Genomic DNA, 8,056 nt, shown 5'->3' on the forward strand with positions numbered 1-8,056 from the left:
AGCACACGTATTATTAATGGAATTTGCAACATGTGATGTAAATAATTGAAAAGCATTAACAGGCAGCTGGAAGGTTGGAGTTCCCCAATTCGAAACAGTATGATATTTAATCTCTGAAGTATTCATGAACCGCCCAAGTCCTGTAATGTTCCCAATATCCCCAGGTGCTTTGCATACGGGTATTAAACATGTTCCCAACATACCCATTTCCTGTACATGTTCAGTCATGCAAAAGTCACTCACATTTGTCATTCTTGCTAACTGAACCCAGATATTGTGTTGAAACCGCATCCCCAACTCCTGCCCCAACCTGTCAGCCCCGGCGCTTCCTAAAATCCAACAAATGCAAAGTACAAAAATAGAATTTGTATTTAAAGACGCAATTAAAGCAAGAATGGTATTCTCAGTTGTCTTGTCCACCCCGGCTTGTTCCATTGCTTTTTCTGCTTGTGTTGCTAAGTTCTTTATTTGGCCCCAAGTCACGGGAGGTTGCGGAACATTCCGACCACGCTTCCTGGAAGACATCCCAGTATCCTGAAGTTGCAGAGAAAAATTAGGGATGGGATTCTTAAGATTATCGTGCCAGGACATCGTCTTTCCAGGGCCGGATACACCTAGCAGGTACCCACACAGGACCGTCAGGCGTAGACACAGCCGCGTAACCTCGACCCCACGTTATAAGCGGAACTGGGCCTTTCCACTCTGGATTTGGTAGTTGCCGAAACTGCACCCGCGGGGCAGGTAGAGACTCCGACTGCTGAAAATGCCGCTGCGCTCGAGTAGAAAAGGAAAAATGAGTATTGGGAGATTGAGACAAATTTAAATGATTAATGGTAAACAACACTTGTGCCAGCCACTCCTCTTTGGTGGCCAATCCCAGTGGTACTCCTCCTTTTTGTTTTTGTTTAAGCAAATGCTCTTTAAGGGTACGATTGGTACGTTCGACGACAGCTTGACCTGTAGAATTATAAGGAATACCAAACAAATGTGTAATGGACCACTTAGTGCAAAACTGTGCAAATTGCTGTGAAACATATGCAGGACCATTATCAGTTTTTATCGTCTGAGGTTGGCCCATGATGGCAATAGAACGAATGACATGATTAATAACATTCTTAGTTTTTTCCCCTTTCTGAGGAGTTACCCATATGTATCCGGAATATGTATCTACTGTAACATGCAAATACTTCCATGGGGAGAAAGTAGGAAAATGTGTAACATCCATTTGCCACAACTGGTTAACTATGAGACCTCGTGGGTTCACTCCTGGTTCTGGGGATAGAGTTAACTGTGTGCATTGGGGACATTGTTGAATAATGGCAGAGGCTTCCTGGGCAGTAAGATGGAATTGCTTCTGGAGTGCTTTAGCATTTTGATGATGAAGGGCATGACTTTCTATGGGTGTGCAAAGGAGGGCACGAAGAGCCTGATCAGCATATTGATTACCTTCTGTTAACAATCCTGGGAAAGGTTGATGACTGCGAATATGAAATATAGCAAATCGACAAGACCGAGTATGTATGAGTTTTTGAAGTGTAAGCATAAGAGCAAGTAGATTAGTGTCCAGCATGGGAGAGACATAACTACCGGGTAATGCAAGTACAACATTCTTAACATAAAGACTATCGGTAATAATGTTAACCTCCTGATCTGCAAAAGTCAACAGCGCCATACTAACAGCGGCCAACTCAGATCTCTGAGCGGAAGTTTGGGGTAAGGTGAAAATTGTCTTCCAAACCCCCTGCTCGTGCCATGCAACAACCCCTCTAGTTGGACTGCCATCAGTATAGACCGTGACCGCAGGTAAGGGTTGTAAACTGATTACAGATTGAAACTGGATAGGAATTTTTTGTGTAATTTGAAGCCGTGGATCTGATGAGGAACGACATGAAATTGTGCCCAAATAAGAGACTAAAGCCCATTGAAGGTCATCAGAAAGCGCAACAGCATTTTCCCATGTGTAAAGTTTAAGAGGCAACGAAATTTCAACCGGATCGATACCTAATAATTGCCTTGATCGTAATCGTGCTTTTTGGATTATTTCTGCTGCTTGCATTGGCAAAGTTGTGATAGATGACTTTGGTGTATGGGCTAAGTAAAGCCACTCTATTATATGTGTAGCATTGGAGCCTGACTCCTGAGTGAGTGCAGCAAAAAGTTGGCTTCCATCAAATAAAACAAATAAAATCAGTGGTTTATTCAATATTTGTCGATCCACCCAAATAGCTTTTAACGTTGTAGAAACTAATTCTAGGGATTGCCTTGCCTGTTTCGTTAAAGTAATAATATCTGCAGGTTGACGTCCTTGTTTTAAACATTCAAATAAAGGCCCCATGTCTTGAGTGGTAAGTTTACAATATGGTCGAATCCAATTAATAGAACCCAAGAATTGTTGTAGTTCTACATAAGTTGGCTTCATTGACAAAGTAAGACAGGGCAATACAGGAGTGGAGTAGGATTGCATTAATTTATGTCCTAAATACAGAAATGGTTCTTTGAGTTGTACCTTTTCAGGGGCAATCTGCAACCCTGACTGTGACAAATGATCAGTAAGGTGTTGTTGCCACATAGATGGGAGGGTTCTCCCAGCCACCAAGATGTCATCCATATAATGGTAGACCAATAATGTAGGGTATTGAGCCCGAAAGGGTCGCAGGGCCATGTCTACAAACTGTTGACATAGGGTTGGACTATTTAACATGCCCTGAGGTAGCACTTTCCATTGATATCGTTGCGCAGGGCCAGAGTTATTATATACGGGAACAGTAAACGCAAATTTCGGTGCGTCTTGCGCTTGTAACGGTATTGTGAAAAAGCAATCTTTCAGGTCTATAATAGCTAAGGAATAGTCATATGGAATTAAATTTGGATTGGGCGTCCCACATTGTAGCGGACCCATGGGCACAATTAATTTATTTATTTCTCGTAAATCATGTAAGAGCCTCCACTTTCCAGATTTCTTTTTAATCACAAACACTGGGGTGTTATAAGGGCTATTACTTTCTGCTATATGATCAGCTTCCAGTTGCTCCTTTACCAGTTGGTGCAGAGCTTCTAATTTTTCTTTGGGTAAGGGCCATTGTTCTACCCAAATGGGTATGTCTGTCTTCCATTGTAAAGGAAGAGCTGCCTTTTGTTGGCTAATCATTAATAACAATGGTGGTCTGGAATTGCTCCAGTAAATCCCTTCCCCACAGATTTACTGAAATGTCCAAAATACAAGGGCGAATGTGGGCTATACGATCACCATCAAGAGCAACAACTTGTATCCAATCCTTACTCCGTTTTGAATCCTGAGCTCCGCCCACTCCCCACACAGAAGGGGCCACTTCTACTGGCCAAGAGGATGGCCAGTTATGTTCAGCAATTACTGTGACATCTGCCCCAGAATCTATAATACCTTCAAAAATAACATTGTTTAAACAATACTTACGAACCGGTTTCTCCCTGGTCACTTCTGCCAGTACTGCAGCTACCTGTGGATGGAAAGGATTACCTGAAATACTCACACTCGGCGATTTCGTCCTTGTAGATCCGAATCCACCAGTACGTTTTTGGGAGGAAGTGTTCGATGTGAAAAGACGATATGGCAATAACAATAGTTGCGCAAAAGAATCTCCCTTCTTCAACTGAAGGGGAAGGTGACTCCAATACTGAATATAAATAATTCCCTGATAATCAGAATCAATAACACCAGGTACCACCATTATATTATTCTTGGAAGCAGAGGATCGCGGTAGTACAAGGCCTACGGTGCCTTCTGGTAAAGGGCCAGTGAGTGTGGTAGGCATTAAAAGAACTGCTCCAGGCAAAGGAACATCTTTTGACTCTGCATGTATTAAATCAATTCCAGCGCTTCCTTGAGTAGCAGGGGTGGGTACACTTCCTTGAGATTCGGGGCTGGAAGCCTGCCCCAAGTTCAGTTTCCCTCAATAGGACGGGAAGACACATTGGTATTGGTAGTGGGAGCTGAACGACACTGATTAGCCCAATGATAACCCTTTTTACATTTCGGACAGATTTTCTTTGGCCGGTTTGTAACAGTGCCCCCACCTTTAAATGCTCCTCCGCCAGGAGCCCGACATTCCCTTCTGAAATGACCAGGCTTTTGACAATTAAAACAATTGCCTGTAGGTTTGTTACCCTGTCTTAATGCCCCAGCTAACAATGTCATGGCATGAACATGTGTACCTACCTCTGCACAAGCTTGAATCATGTCTCCCAATTCATATTGCGGTCTATGAATAATGTTTTTCAAAATCTTTTTACAGTCTGTGTTAGAATTCTCGTAAGCTAATTTTAACAATAATTCCCCTTGTGCCTGAGGGTTATCAACCTGCCGTGTCAGAGCCTCTTTCAAACGGTCAACAAACTGAAAATAGGGCTCTGTTGCTTGCTGCCGTACATTCGTAAAAGAACGTAAGGGTTCTTTCCCAGCAGGCACCTTTTTAAATGCTTTCTGTATACACTCAGCAGTTCGATGAAATGCGGCTTCAGGCAATACCCCTTGTTGTGCTATGGTAGCAAAATTACCTGACCCATAAATTTGCTCGGGAATGATATTAGCATCCCCAGCTGCTATAGCAGCATGTCTAAATTCTTGGTCCCAAACTACATATTGCGAAGGAGTCAAAATCATCCTAAAGAGATCCTTCCAATCTTGAGGGATCATGTTATATCCAGTAGCTACTCCTTCCAACATCCCTTGTACATAATTAGCCGTAATCCCATATTCTCTTACTGCCTTATTTATTTCTCTAATAACAGAAAACGGAAGAGCTGTCCAAGTTGCTATGCGATTATTAGCATTATTAGGATCTGGCTGATATGTAACGGGAAAAGCTGAAATTGTACCCTCCCAGTCTCCCATTTCTTCCATAGATAATAATCCTGAGGCTGCAGCCTGAGCTATGGCTGCTTTAACCTTCCCAGTAACCTGTTCTTGTTGAACTGGAGGGCTATATGGAGGAGCATTTACAAATTTCTCAATATCCTTTTCAGGTGTAGGTAAAGAAAGTTGGGGATAAAGAGGAGTTTTCTGGTCAGAATTGGCAAACAGCGATGTCTCTTTTATCCCTAAATGACTAATGGCCTCAGCACACTTTTGCCATAATAAGAGATGGTGAATAGGTGCTCTTGGTTCTTCATGTAATTTTCTCCCTATCTTTATCCAATCTGACTGACGTAGTGATCCTTGCTCTGGATACCATGGACATTGACATTGAATTGTTTTTAACAATGATTCAATGTGAGAACGACTTATAAAAGCTGAGGTATCCTGTTTTAAAATTTTTTGTAGCTCTTGTGCATGAACCTTCTGCTGAGCTGACAATTCCCCCCCCATACTCACGAATGGGAGCTGTACGCTGAGGTGCACCGTTGGCTGATCCTGCCAGTGGGTACGAGGGTGTTTTTTCTGAATCACGTCGGGGTCACCAGATGTAGATATCACGACACAGTGAGACACGGTGAGACCAGAGTTCAATTTCGGAGCCCCCCTCGTAATTCTCGTCTCCGCTTTTATTTTACCTCCGCTTGGAGGCGTGGATTATTTTCTCTCCATAAACAGCCTATGACCTTTAACTATTGTATAACATCACGTACATACATAGTACAACAGCATTATCTACGTGGCAATATGCAGGCAGTTATTTAACCACTACAGATGTCAGTATCGTTTACAGCCATAAAGTTAACCACATCCTGTTTTTCCACTGGTCAGATCGCAATGTCTTGAGAGATAGTGTACTGAGAACAGCAGCGTGGTTTGCCAACGTATGCTGTTCATTCAGTCCACCCCACACTGGTGCAGGTATAATAGTTCTGTAATTGAAAGCGCAATGGCAGAGGCAGTTCTGGCCTGAAGGCACTTAAACCCTTCTTGCCAAAAGCAAGGAGGCTAGATTAAATGTTCCCTACCCAGGCTCCATCTTTTAGCTAAGATTTCTATCTTAATTTCCAATCAGATATATTTTTTAATTGTATGCTCCAAGCAACTGATTGATGCTTAATGTATCGTGCTTAATGACATCATTTGGGCCCGCCCCTGTGACATCACTTGGGCCCACCCCTGTGACATTACTAGGGCCCGACCCTGAAATCTCAGGTTTTGGGATGCTTCTGACCTGGCAACCCTAGTTGGGAAGTATGACGAAGTGGCCTGGGGCAGTGTAGGGCCCAAGGGCCCAGTCATGCCTGGTGTCAGCCCTGAGTCCTGCTATCCTAGATCTTTTTAAGTACAGATGCTAAAGACTGAATCTGGAATCTTCTACATGAAAAATATGTGCTCTGGCCTCTTGCACTATGTTAAGCAAGATCATGAACCACAAATCTTTTAACAACCCCCCTTTTTTAATTTCATGGGATTTACAATTCTACAATATACTTGCTGTTCCTATGCTCATGTGTACTATCAATGAGGCATATAAGAGCTTGCAGGCAAAAAGGTCCAGGTTCATGCTGAACTATGAAACTCACTGGGTGATCTTCAGAAAACCACTACGTTGGTCCAACTGTAGTCTAAGCATAGAAATGCAATAAGATAAAATCAAGTAAGGATACTTGATTATGCTCGGGATAAGACTACTGAGAAAATCCAAATAATTATTACATCATGTATTGCTTGATCTATTCCGAACAACTTTATATGAATGTCATTGGGTTGTCTTCAACAGAGCACTAAGGTGGTTCTTCTATCAGAATGTTTTTTCCCTCTCCTCCTCTGCCCTGCGTGCCCCCAAATCTGTTCTGGGTTTCCCCCAAGCATCTGAAGCAGATTTGGGAATGGCGCAGGGTGCATGTGGAGGAGGGAGAGCAAAATCCCATTGTGCTAGCACTAATCCTTCTATACAGTAGGGCCCCACTCATACAGCGGGTTACGTTCCAGACCTTTGCCTAAAAGAGAAACCCGCCAAAAGGCGGAACTCCGTCAATAAAATGGCAGCCAATGCCTGAAAAACACCATAAAAGCAGAACAAGCGCCGGATGAGTGGGGCCTTACTCTAACTGAAAGCTGCCGTATTAGCGGCAACCATAAGAATAAGCTCCTTGACCACATACATTGGTGTGATCACATTGGTTTTCTCAATACAATTTTGGGGTTACTCAAGATAAACCACAGGCCTTGACATGGCTGTGGTTGTGCAAAATAGAATAATTAAAAATTATTAAAATAGAGTAATTAAGAGGTTTTACCAAACATGTCTTGAACTCAATGAAGGAGTTTTGGATTGTGTTGGGTTTTTTATGGAAAAAGAGTCCCTGCTGTCCATCACCCTTCATCACTACCATTGTCAGATCATTTGGCTCCTTCTGCTGTGGCCATTGGCCCCTCCCACTTGGCCCCGGCCATTCACTCCTCTCACCCCACCCCCTATTTTGTGGCCTCTGTCCACATTCCTGTCATTCCTATGACACACTAAAGCACCTCCTTGAGAATTATCTACTGTTTTGATTAAGCACTGCCATCTTACAATGGATGCCCTGTATCCGCCATCTTAGTAATATAAGCTGATCATGCACGATGGCCGGAAGCATGACTCAGGGAATACACTGGTGGAACCAGTTCAATGTAACACACTGTAGTGTTACCAAATATGGAGTTCCTACTGTAAGCTTCCTGTAAGTTGTTTACTGAGGGGTATAAATGCCGGGGGAACAAGATAGTCTGGGTCGACTGCACTCACTCTGAATTGCTAGCGTGAGTGCTGCCTTTTTTAATAAACTATTTTTTAAGTTTTTATCCTAAACTGCTGTTAGCGTCTTGTTTTGACCAGAGCGAGAAATGAACATTATTTTCTCACAACAGGATATAACAGGCACTAAAGAAAGAATCATTTGTGTGCTACTGTGGATATTCTGTCATGCCCTCATTCAGAAGATTGCCTATGGACTGATTTACTGACCATTCATTTTTTCTCTCCCATTTTGGATCTAGTGTCAAGCTCTAAGTGCAGGGGTGTTTTTCTTTAGATGCCCAGTATGTAATAATAAAGAGAAATTTCAGAATGAGATGTTGAGACCCCAGAAATCCCTTCCTGTCCAGGAATCTTGTACA

The 8,056-nt window shown here is 42.8% G+C and overlaps 1 long non-coding RNA gene across 1 annotated transcript; it reads right to left on the minus strand.

Annotated features, from left to right (window-relative positions):
* LOC133386535 (uncharacterized) lies at positions 1–5,456 on the minus strand. Its single transcript, XR_009763187.1, has 3 exons — positions 5,351–5,456; positions 3,434–3,476; positions 1–957 (listed from the first exon to the last, which is right to left on the minus strand). It is a non-coding gene; the product is annotated as an uncharacterized LOC133386535 (long non-coding RNA).
* Between the last annotated feature and the right edge of the window lie 2,600 nt (positions 5,457–8,056).

The sequence above is a fragment of the Rhineura floridana genome, chromosome 6 (assembly GCF_030035675.1).
Source record: "Rhineura floridana isolate rRhiFlo1 chromosome 6, rRhiFlo1.hap2, whole genome shotgun sequence".
In the NCBI taxonomy this organism is placed as follows: Eukaryota; Metazoa; Chordata; class Lepidosauria; order Squamata; family Rhineuridae; genus Rhineura; species Rhineura floridana.